Source organism: Antedon bifida, chromosome 2 (assembly GCF_963402885.1).
Source record: "Antedon bifida chromosome 2, ecAntBifi1.1, whole genome shotgun sequence".
NCBI classification, from domain to species: Eukaryota; Metazoa; Echinodermata; class Crinoidea; order Comatulida; family Antedonidae; genus Antedon; species Antedon bifida.
The window spans coordinates 13649996-13662844 of NC_136227.1; the positions used below are offsets into that span (position 1 = coordinate 13649996).

Sequence of the window (12849 nt, forward strand, 5' to 3'; positions counted from 1 at the left end):
AGTATTAAAAGAGGACGAAATATCTAGAAATAAAACCCTAGCAAAAGTATTTAGCACAATCAAGATGAGCAAGCAAGTTATGTAATAGATGTTCATAAACACCAAGCTAATTGAATTCAGCTATCAAAACTAATTTTTTATTATGTAATTCAATAATAAATACTCATTTCAATAATAAATATTCAATTCATTTTATCTTAATTTTTTTTTACTTTAAAGCTAGCATACCAAGGTACAGAAAAATCACAAGACAGACAAACCAACAAAGTGATATATCACTGTGTGTGTATCATCCATGTGATACCAATATATTTTATGTTTTTAAATTATCCACTTTCAAATAATCAATAATCAGTATTTTGTTTCACATGCTTAGAATTATTTACAGGGGCAGTAGCAGGACTATCTTAAGGGGATTGCCCAAATGTCCAGGGCCTTAGCAAGGATCTGAAAAGAGAACGGGATTTAAAGCAAATTTGGTTAAATGACACCTCTAGATGGCCGGAAATGCTCTCGCACATAAAATTCATAATAAATGGCACCTCTAGTTTTTTTTAACTTCTAGAATTAACTCTCTAGAATAGAAGTAGGTAACTTCGAAAATGGCTTATAAGTTTATTGATATCAAAAGAAGATTTCTTAATTAAATGATTGATTGCTGCTATGTCAATTCAGATGGAAAATCCACAGACATACAATGCAATAAAACTATTCCATTGGATGACACACTTTTTCAACAGCCATGTTGGAAAAGGGTCAAGAGGGCTATTTTGCTAATAATGTAGCATATCTTTAAAAAACTTTTTAGTGAAGAAGAATTTTCATTGATATTTCTGTTTACATAATAAGGTTTACATCAATATAAATTATTAATAGAGAGATCATTTATATCTGCTGTCAGTCAGGGAAGAGGACAAAAGGCTTCCTACGTTCTAGGAGTTTTATGTGGAGGAGTTATCAGCATGGAGTCATTGATTAATCACATTTATTTTTAAACACAGGAATGTTCAGTGTCTTAATAACCCTAGCAGGAGAGAGTAGATTTAATAACGCTAATCCAGTGATGCATCAGTGATTTTAACCTTAAAGATATATTGTCCCCCTAAAAAATAATTTATAAAAATTTTTTTTTTTGAATATGCCATTTTATTATCACAAAATAGTGATTCACTATGACCAAAAACTTGAACAAAAAAAAAACATTTTCCACCAAAAAAATGTAATTTAAAGCAAAATATACCTAAATTGTCTGGAAGACAATGGTTTTTGGTTGAAATTAACCATTTCTTTTGTCTTTTTATAAGTGAAATAATTATTTTTGATGATTTTTTTTGTACAGAAGTGAATAACTTTATTAAAAATGTGAAATTGCCTATTCAAAATCTGATTTATTAATCTTTATTTTTTCATGTTTTTGGGGGACAATACATCTTTAACCAATGAAAAGACACGACCACAATTAGCAGGCCAACAGCATACCAGTACAGCAAGATTGCAATTCTGCAAGTGGTAAGTAGTAACAGTAGTATAAATCAATATATTTTGAAGGTAACATAATATGAATAAAAATAACAAAAAACAACTTTACAATGTAAACCGTCATGCGTTTTTCATTTATGTATGCATAGTTTTATCTGCTTAGACCTATTCAGAGTGTTTTAAAAGCGGGCATTGGAATGTCGATCATTGTGTCTGAACACCTTGATTTTTAACGCCACGGATTACCGTACGCCTTGTGTTAGATAACAAACCTAACGCTGTGAGTCTACCCTATTACTATTAATACCAACCATTAGTGGTCCCAATGAGTCATTGATGTAAGATAGACCCTGTTTCTGCTACATAACATTAATATACTTCATAAACATACCGTAATCATATATTAGAATTATAATTTGGTGACCTGTTTCTGTTGAAAACTACTTTGTGGGATTGTATGGATTGAGGAATAGCTATGGTTCGATCCCTCAAAATCCCATATGGGACCGGATAACCCTTTGTCTACCCAACTTGCAGTCATTGTCCATGGTCAGTTTGCTGCTTTGTACTACTTACTATTAACTTGTTTTGTCGACAACCAAACCCACACCTCCTGTTACCCTGAAACCTCGGTGCCATCACATTTAAATAGCAAATAGTTAAATAGCAAGGTCAGTGGCCTATCATCAATCACTCACAGAAGTTTTCAATTTAATACCTACATTGTACAACTCCAACAAGTACTCTGGTCAATAAAATATTAATATATCACAAAGACTCATTTTGATGTTAATATTACGCTTTTAAGATAATTAAGAAACCGTTATTCCCACAGCTTTCTTCCGTCAGCACACCGCTGTCATTTTGTGTTGTGATAAAGAAGTTGGGCGCGGAGTGGGATAGGGCGAGCGTACAGCTGCGATCATATGACAGCACATGTTTTGCATGATGTTGCACCTCTGCTGCATCTGAACTCTTAAAAAAAAGAGTGCAAATACAAATAAAGGAAGCACCTCTACTGTACATTAATTATACAGTATTATTGTTTGTTATTATTACAGTTGTTTCGTTCAATGTAAAATTAGTAATTGGGTAGAAATATAGCCCTTGTTGATAATCATCGCTTGGTTAATGCTGGCTGACACAGGTCGCTTGACACAGCATTGGAGGCCACGAGGTAGAAGAATGCGCAATATCACCGCATCACACAGCAGCAGAGTAAAGCTAAAGGGGATTTCCTGTGCGTAGCCTCGACTCTCCGATGTGATTTTTTCCTTCTGTTGTTTTTTTAATGATAAGTATTTTTTATGTTCTGTTTTGTTAAATTGTTGATAAATGCTGATAAAATAAAGTCGTAAATAAATGAAATGTACAATAATTTGAAAGTCGAACATTTTATTATATTGGCTGACAATGTTGCACATTCAAGAATTAAAAAAATCATTGTGTAGGCCTATAAATCATAATTTAGGTACTGGAGACTCATTAAAAACTGATAATTATAATACAAAACCCGCCCGACATACAAAATCTGCCTGACATAATCATAAATACAAAAGATTAAAAAAAAAGATGTAAATATAATTATAAATGATAATCCATCAAAAAAACCTTCAAAGTCCTCGTCATCGTCTGAATCGCCAAATAACGCATACCAGTCCGCTTCAGTTACCCCATCGTCGTATGGATCAACAATATCGTCATCGTCAGAAATGTCGGCTTCAATTTCATTATCGTCATCGTCCCAAAGTATGTCATCTTCCGTCCCGTCCAATGCATTACTTATACTACATTTTTTTAAAGAGTTGATTATAATGTCTGGCTTTAAATCATTCCAGGCATCCACTACCCAAGAACACACAGTCGGCAATGATGCTGCACGCATTTTACCGGCGGCTGTGTATGACTTTTCCCCATTCACCATCCAGTCGTTCCACATCCTCCTCATGGCATCTTTAAATGGTTTGTTAAGTGAAACGTCTAGTGGCTGTAAAATTGACGCGAGTCCACCAGGTATTACGGCAATATCTGTGTCTTCGTCTTCTTTGAGTTTCATTTTAATACTGTCCATCAAGTGGGTCTTAAACATATCCCACACCAATAAAGATCGGTCTCCAATAGCGCGATTCGGCCTCCGTCCCCACACCAAACTTATCCACTTTTTGCAGCCTTCCTCGTCCATCCATCCCTTTTCCTGAACATGAACAATTATTCCTCGGGGAAAAACTAGTTTGGGCATTGTTTTACGCTTGAAAATCACCATTGGCTTTAGTTTTGTGCCATCAGCCATACAGCACAATACCACGGTAAAATGTTGTTTTTCGTGGCCAGTTGTCTTCACCAACACAGTCTTTTCCCCTTTCTCGTTGACTGTGGTATTTCCGACCAAATCAAAAAACATCGGTGTCTCGTCCATGTTTATGATCTGGGATAATGCATAATCATGCCGTTTTCGTTGCTTGATTATAAATGACTGAAAGGAGGTTATTTTCTCATCTAGTTCTCCGGGCAATTTTTGCGCGATTTTCGTTTTTTGTCGGATGACCAAATTTTGTCTTTTCATGAACCGGGTACACCAACTATTTGTTGCCTTAAAGTTTTCACTAACGTTCCGATTTCTGTCTGCCCAGCTCAGTGCCTGCAAACGGACCATTGTCCTGGTCACGATGTGTCCACTCACTCGCTTGTCCGTCACCCATTGATATAATTCATCCTCCAATTGAGGCCACTTGCAGCTCAATCCCCTCAAAGCACATTTCTTTTTCGGCATCTTTCTTAGCGTGTCTTCTGCTTTTCTCCAGTCTCTCACCAACTTTTCCGATACATCAAACTGACGTGCTGCTGCACAGTTGTTAGAAGTCTTGGCTGCCTCCACTACTTTCAACTTGAAAGCGGCTTCATATCGGTTCCTCTTAACCATAATGATCAAGTAAATTATTATTATGGTATTTCAAAAGTGTATACAATAATGATAATAGATTTTAACGAAGTAAGAGCATGAATGCAAGTGATGACTAAACCCCAAACTATTCAGTACAATTGATATATTACACTGAAGATAGGCCTAGGCATAAATCAATTTTATCGTATTATTTTTAGTGCAATTTAATTCGGTGCAAACTGCAGAGCGTGCAGCAGTCACGCTCTAATGATTACGTACAAACAGACTTGTGTACGTGTATGGTTGCATTTTCATCTATACACATGCGCAGTTTGTTTGTTTGTTCGTAATTATTCTCCTGCTACTACTCGCCTGTACAATATTAATAAGCCTCCTAACGGAAAACTCGTTTTAATTTATTCGAGTGACGCGAAAAACATCGCTGATGGCAAGTACCGCTACATCACTGTCATTTATTATAGGCTGGCGAAGACGGCGGCGAAGTCGTTGTGGTTTACATAAATAATAATAATAATAGATTGTCTAAATATTGATTACACCACATTTCATACATTTCTAGCCCTCTATGAACTTTAAAGTAAGTTGTGTTATTAGCCGATTTTGGGGGTCAACTTATATTCAGGTCATACCAAAATCAACGATATTCTAGGCCAAAGTTGGGGGTCGACTTATACTTGGGGTCGACCTATACTCTACAATACGGTACACTTCAAGAAAATGAAATAAAAAGTAGGTGTTCCCCAGCATTCTGACGATATATATTAATTTTAAAATTTAGCATATTTTCACTATTTTGTTAACTTATACGTGCGTAGCCTGTCACTTTTGACGTGCTTGTATAACGCAATTTCAAGTTGAAAAGTGAATCAAATATGATGATATTATTAAAGAAAGGTTGTAAAACAGAAATCGGCCAAAAATAGTGCGCAATAACGTTTAACGCGCAGTGCGCGTGCAAAATTCTGCTTAAAACGCATGCGTTATATGCGCTACGCACGTAATTATATTGCCATATGATGAAATTTATGAGTACCAAATTTTGTTTAAAAGTGATTCATGCTTGTGAAGATATGATTACAAACGTGATTTCATTAAATCTCGCGTAGACCGTGTAATTTATGATTGCGGACAAAATAGTGCTAAGGAAAGAATAAATAAATAAATAAATAAATAAATAAAGATTATGACAGAATCAAGAGGTTATATGCATGACAATAAGTATGGTATTTTTATTTTTGTTCATGTTTCTCTCATGCATGCCGCTTTGACAAATAAAAGCTTGAGCACCATTTTACCATTACCATACAAATGCATGTAATAACACTAGTAAGTAATTTTACCTATGATTTGCTTGTCATTGGTTAATTTAGGACATTTTCAAAACTTTGCTGTACAAAGCACAACAACCACCAAAAATATGAAATTGTTAATAATATTATCATATTAATAATATGGACTCATGTTTTGATACATTTGCTCTAATTTTAGGTTATAAAACCCATTTTGTCAAAAAATTGTCATTAAATCTTAATATATTATTTATTCATTTTATAGCGTACTGTATGCATATGTTTTGTTTTTTAGTATAAATTAACTTAAAATAAGAGTTTTTTTATAATTTAATAATTTTGAAATTGGCCTTTTTTATGCTATTTTGTTTTGTTTTATATTTTTAAAAATAACAAAAAATAATTTAAAGCTGGCTTGAGATACTGTACTGTCAGCATAATATTCTTTAGCTAAACATACTAGGCCTTCTGTAATTTGTAAAATAAGATTTTCGATCTGATGAAATGTAAAAATAAATCTAGTGATTATCCTTCTGTAATGTATCATAAAATGGCTTCAATTCTACTGTTTATGACAAGGCTTCATCATTTAATGAACTTTTTCACTCTTTAACGTTTCGTGAATCACAAGCAAGGGTCGCTTGAATGTCCGCATCTGCCAGAATACAACTTAGATAGTCTTCAATTATAATATCTATCCATTAATTGTTTTAAATTTACTTGAAAGCATCAATGTTTAAAAAAGTTATAGGATACGATGAAATAAGTTTGTACTCTTAAAAACGCGTAACACAGGACCCTTAGATTGGTATCCGAGCGTCTTAATAACCAAGCTACAACTTTATTCTTAATTGTCTCAATGTTGAGAAATGCCAATTCATGTCTATTGCTCTTTAACCCTTTAGCACCTAAAGCGATGAAACCGCCCAGCGTATTACTACCTAAACCTCCCGCAACTCCCTGGATTTTAAACACAATGTAGCTCTCGTTCTGCGAAGCCTAGCAACAAACGAAAAACATTGAGGTAAAGTTTGGAAAATCCCCTTTTAGATAAGACATTATCTTTTGTCAAAGATAGTGTAGTAGGAAGATATTAAACTTTGCTCAAAAATTAGAGAACCGCTCGAGATAGGGCGCCTCTCATGATGAGTAGGGATAGACGAATCTGAAACATGAGGAGCGCAATGGCAAAGCCCAACGAAAATGGTGTTTTCGGCAATAAATTGTTTAAATAAGCCACAAAAAACATCAAACTTCTTTTTTGTCTTTATTATACAAAGTTAAAAATTAATATGATGTTTTCATACTGTTTTTGGATCTTTTTAGTTGTTAATACATTTATTTTGAGTGAGTTTTGGCATGACATGACTGTAAACACTGAGCTAGGATCAGGAGGCGGCTTACGCCCGCGCCTGTAGACGCATTCATGAATGGATGCTGGTCATCTCGTACCCAAACCCATAAAAACTCTTACCCATCTTGGTAAACCCAGTGAGCTGTAAGCCGAAGGCTAGAGGGCGTACTCCAGACTGAAAAGTGATTCCAACAGGAGGGGGAACCAACAAGATGGCGGCCGTAAATGTGTTCAAAAACATTATTTAATATAAAAAATAATAATCTAATATAATTAATACATAAGACCACATAAATTACAACACATATTCTTGCCAAAGCACAGTGAAGTTTTTATAAAATTAAATATATTGTTAATAGCAATGGAATGAATAATTTCTTGGTAATCTAGCATTTTTTGTATAACGAGGATCATATAGAATGCGTTTGCGTTTATATGCTTAATTCAATTCAATTCAATTCAATTCAAGAAACATTTATTGACCATATTTTAGCATAACATTAACAATGGTTAGCATATAATATATATAGTCGAGAGACTACAAAAGGCCCGATGGGCCTGTCGCTGTAGTCCCTCTTTACATTATACAAGTAAACATACAAATACAAATAATAATAATAATACAACACTTAGGCTAATCTTAATTAGCCGTTACGTACATTATATCAGTAAAAAAAAAAAAGAATACAGTATCTTAATTAATTAGGTAACCATCTGAGGTATACTTTAATAAAAGATATTCTTTAATGGACCTTTTTAAACTTTTACCATGCTTATGCACCATGCTTGGAATTTTGTTACAGAAATAGTTCCAAAGTTTAGGTCCATTTATATGAATAAAGTGTTGGCCGCAAGTTAGTAACACGCTGCATTGCCTATCGTTCTCACGCAGATAGGCTCAACACAGGCGTGGCAGTGCGTACAGTGTAGGGCATATCTGATTGGTCGATTGCAGCCGCCCTCTTGTTGGTTCCCTCTCCATGGAGAATCACTTTTGAACTGCGATAACATTAAAAGATTGCCATCCAGCCTTCGGCTATTACAAATCAAGTCAAGTCTGAAGTCATAATGCAAATTTTACAGTATACAGTATTGTTGTTAGCAAACAATATATGATTTATGAATAAATGATATCAATTCTTCTGCAATTTCAATATTTTTTATAAAACAATTTCTATAAAACTTCAGGGGTAGAATCTGTAAATTCATTTCTATAGAAATTCAATAAAACTAAAACCTTTTATATATAGATTCTATAGAACATTTTTTGTAAGGGTAGTATAATAAAAGGGGGTAAAGTAGGCCTCCTCACGGTTAATTTTTCCTTACCAATAATGAACTCATCAGCTTATAATTAATATTATCATCAATGTTAGGCATTACATAAATCATGGCATATAAAAATACAATGAATGCACGAAAGTTCGGAGTGTTACAAGTTATTATTAAATTATTAAAATTAACAATAATTGGGTTTTTTTTCAGTAAAAAAACATACTCATAGTCCTAAATTCCTATAATGTTAGTCCTACTGGTACCGTATTCATTGTATATGTTTCCCCTTATAGACAGATCGACTATTTGTATAATATTATTGATTACAATAAATATTGATTGATTGATTGATTGATTACACATGCCATACTGTACTACCTATTCTCTTTTATTACCCATTTAGAAATAAACCATACATAATCAATTATTATATAGGCATACACATTGTAGGCCTATTATTACCACTAATAGGCCCCTAATAAATGTATTCACTCTGATGAAGAAGTGTTTCTAAAGCTAGGTATTAAATTATCTATCTCTGTCCAATGATAAACAATTAAATGTAAATAATTGTTAAAAAGTTCAGTTGATTTGCAAATAAAAACATTAAAATAAAAGAAATAAAATATGGTAGATATTCCAGGTACCTAAACAATTCCAGGTAATTGAAACACAAATTTGTATTCCAAAACATAAAAATATGATTCATTTGCACTTTCTATAAAGATAACAGTACATTTTATATGTTAATTCGTATTAAATCTTAATTTTACAGTCATATTATTCTTCTGTTATATAGCCTATTTCCTATACAATAACCTTGCGTACCCTTGAAATAGGCGCCCATAGTGTCTCGCGTTTATTTGCATTGATCGAATAGGAAGTGTAACATCTTCCTACTAGTACTACACTATCTTTGCTTTTGTGCCTTCTATTTGACTAAGTGACGTAATTTCCGTTCAAAGTTCAGAGGTTGGATCTATTGTTTTCGTTTGGAAAAAAGCACTGGCCGGAACCGCATGAACGCGCAGCAACCTCTCGATTTCTTAGAGAAAAAAGACGGGTTTTTAGTCAAAATAACGATTTAGATTTATCTACCAATAGTGATATCGATATTTCACAAATAAGTAGTATATTATGCTATTGAAATTAGTAAATTTTAGGTTTTGTGAAATAATTAGAATTTAAATGATATGTCCCGTCCGTAACAAAAATGTCCCGTCCGTAACAATATATTTTTGAAATATGATATTTTCATCAAAATATAAAATTTTCAAAAAATGTGTCACAATATAATGAGATATAGTCCTCAGGAGAAAAAAATAAGATATCAAGATTTTTGCATAATTACTTTTAAAATAAATGTAAAAATATATTGATATATATTTTTTGAGACCATATTTTATTGTAATTCATCAAAAAACATTTTCTTGCAATTTTTTTGGGGTAATGAAACAGTTTGACTCGACTAAATCATTGAATCGAACTTTCTCCAGGCTGGCTGAATTGTATTACATGTATAAAGCATATGTTTTTCATTTTCTCCTTCTATTTTACATTTTTGGCATTTATCACTATCAGCTAATTTCCATAGTTTCAATTTTTTTCTACATGCTATAATTCTGTATAACAATTTAAAGTTGAATTGGGCAACTTTTACAATATGTTTTGGTGTTTAAAACTTTATTACACCATATTGTGTGCCAATTTAAATCGACACCAAATTCTTGTTCCCATTTCACTTGTGATCTTGGGATAGAGACTTTACTATTAATAAGATATCTATTAAACGTAGATGATTTATTTTGTTTATAAAATGTAAGCATGTCTAAGGCTTTATCTATTTCATTTTCAACATTTGGTATTTTAACAATTGTTTTCCATTGATGCGGTATGGCATCGATAACAGCAAAGTATTCAATTAACCCGTTATTTTTATTACATAATATTGGAATCAACCTTTGACATGTTATTAGTTCATTATCAACAATTATATCATTGATTGTTTTGATACCAGAATTTAACCAGGAGCAGAAGTACATTGATTTGCCATCCAATGTTACATACTTGTTTTCCCATAATTGTTGAGATTTAATTTCGTTTACAGTGTGTGGTTCTGTACTTAACATGTTATTTAGAATCACAACAGCTTTTAATAATTGTTGATAGAACACTGGCATATTTTTTAAAATTGTATGATTTTCAGTATTAATTTTACTAATCTTAAGTGTACATTCTATTGGGTACATATAATGTCTCGGGATAAATTTCCATTTCCCAGGATCTGGGCTTAGCAAACGTATGCATGTATGAAATTAATAAACAACAAAATTTTAATTATTCACTTGATTATGTATTATTGAGACATAAAGTTAATATATCTGTTGATAAAACAGTAATAAAATGCATAGTTTATGAATTAAATAAGATTTTCAAATTTCCCGTCCGTAACGTCAAATTTTAATATTTAATATTCAATAACTTAAAAAATAAATATCAGAACAATAAAAAAAAATTTATTTAATAAACTTCAACATTTCTACATTGAGAAATGGCCAAGAGTTACATCAAAATCAGTAAATGAAATTTTTCAACCTACGGACCAAATAATGTGGAATGCCCGTAATAGTAGTGAACGTTTGTGGTTGTTAAAACTATAGATGGAATATGCTGTTACTAGATCCATGTTATTGGTTGTAACCCTTCACAGTTGTAGAGAATGTCATTGGTAATTGATAAGAAACAGAAAACTTTTTAATACGTACAAATATAGTGTAGTGAGTGTGTCATGTTGTTTAAAAGTGTACAAATAAAAAACGAGTCTGGGAAAATCTGTACTTGTGATTTGTTGTTATTAGTCATTTTATATGCATAGATAGAATATTGGTCAAAATCAATATAAGGCCAAAGAAAATAAATAAAGCAAAAATATTTTGGGAAAAAAAATAGCAGACAAAAGATTTGAAAAATCTAAAATAGCGAAGATAGAATATTCATGAGTGCAGTAGACATTCTTTTTTTCACTATTTAGTTTTAGTTATCTGCGATATGCCTTGAAATGTTTTGATAAGGTGCAATATAAATGGTTTATGTATGTATATAATATGCACCAAAAAAAAATAAATTAATAATTGACAATAAAGAAGCAAATGAAACAAAACTGTTAGAAGGACGTTAGATCTATTTGACATTTGAAAATAATTTACATGAGACAACAATTTATCAGATTTACTTTAATGTGTGTGTGTGTGTTTATCTAATGAATTAATTGTCATCATGACATTGTTATTAAGAACAGTATGTAGAGGAATCATTATGAAACAAATAAATTCATTTTAATCAGAGATATTATGTACTGTGATCTGATCAATAGAACAGTTGTAGTAAGTGACATAAAGTTACTCCACAGTAGTTAAATACAATGATTGCCTCTATGATCTTATGCATAGCTGTAATTCTATGATCATATAGCATTAGCTGTGATTGAATATGCAAACAAAATGAAATTAAGACTCAACAATTTGTAACTATTGATGGTTCGGTCCTCCTAATCCTATTATTAAAAAAAGGCATACATATCATACATCACATACCTTCTACTATATATAAGTAAAAACATTACTTTATTGGATATAATATCGATGAAAATGTACAGAATAATGGAATGCTATGATACTAATGAAAGTTGTCTCAAAATAAAACTTTATAAATCGTACTGAACATTTATTTAAATTTAAAATGTCCTCATTGTTTGTATATAATCCTGTATAACTGTTTCACTATTGTTGTAATATCCTGTAATTATCACACTTTTAAATATTTGTCACACAAATTATTAGTTACAAAATGACAGGTTATTCCAAAGTGATACAAACTTGTTATAAAGTGCATTGTTTATTACAAAGTGTGACAGTATACATCTTCTTTATATGATACTTCATAATTGTTTTCATCATCATTGTGTTCATTATACTATACATGCTATACCTTTTCATCTATGTTGTTAGAGAATATGACTAAAAAATCACCATATTCGGTAAGGCTTTAAAGAGATGATACTTTAGACATTAAATCTGTTTCTTGTGTTGGATATTTTATGTGGGCATTTTAATTCATAGAAACAATTCTGCTTTGCTATGTATCAAATTTGTTATCTATTGCTTGATAACAAATTGAATGCTTGAATTATATGTAATTAGCATTGGTTATTGACAGAGTTGTACAATTGGAATCTTGTAGACAATCAATTGATTGTGCTAAGTGCTGCTTATTATCTAGCCTACTATGCACATAAACAAAAATACATAATAGATATGTAATTATTTGTTTAATAATTCATGGGATTAAAAATAAATGAAATAAAATGAAAACTATATAAGAAATTGTTTTCCTTTCATTTATAGACCAAACAATTTAGTATAATTCAAACAACAAGTTTTGTTTGCTATGTGGCCATTAGCAATTTACATTCAGTTTTAAATAATACAAAATTAGCTAGAATACTGTAGATTTTGAAAATCCAATTAATAGCTAGATACTGTACTATATTA

The 12849-nt window shown here is 31.8% G+C and overlaps 1 protein-coding gene across 1 annotated transcript in view; it reads right to left on the reverse strand.

The window, feature by feature from the left end:
• Window positions 1–12849, reverse strand: part of LOC144835454 (uncharacterized) — a 208751-nt gene that overhangs the window by 122585 nt on the left and 73317 nt on the right. The gene's annotated exons all lie outside the window — the stretch shown is intronic.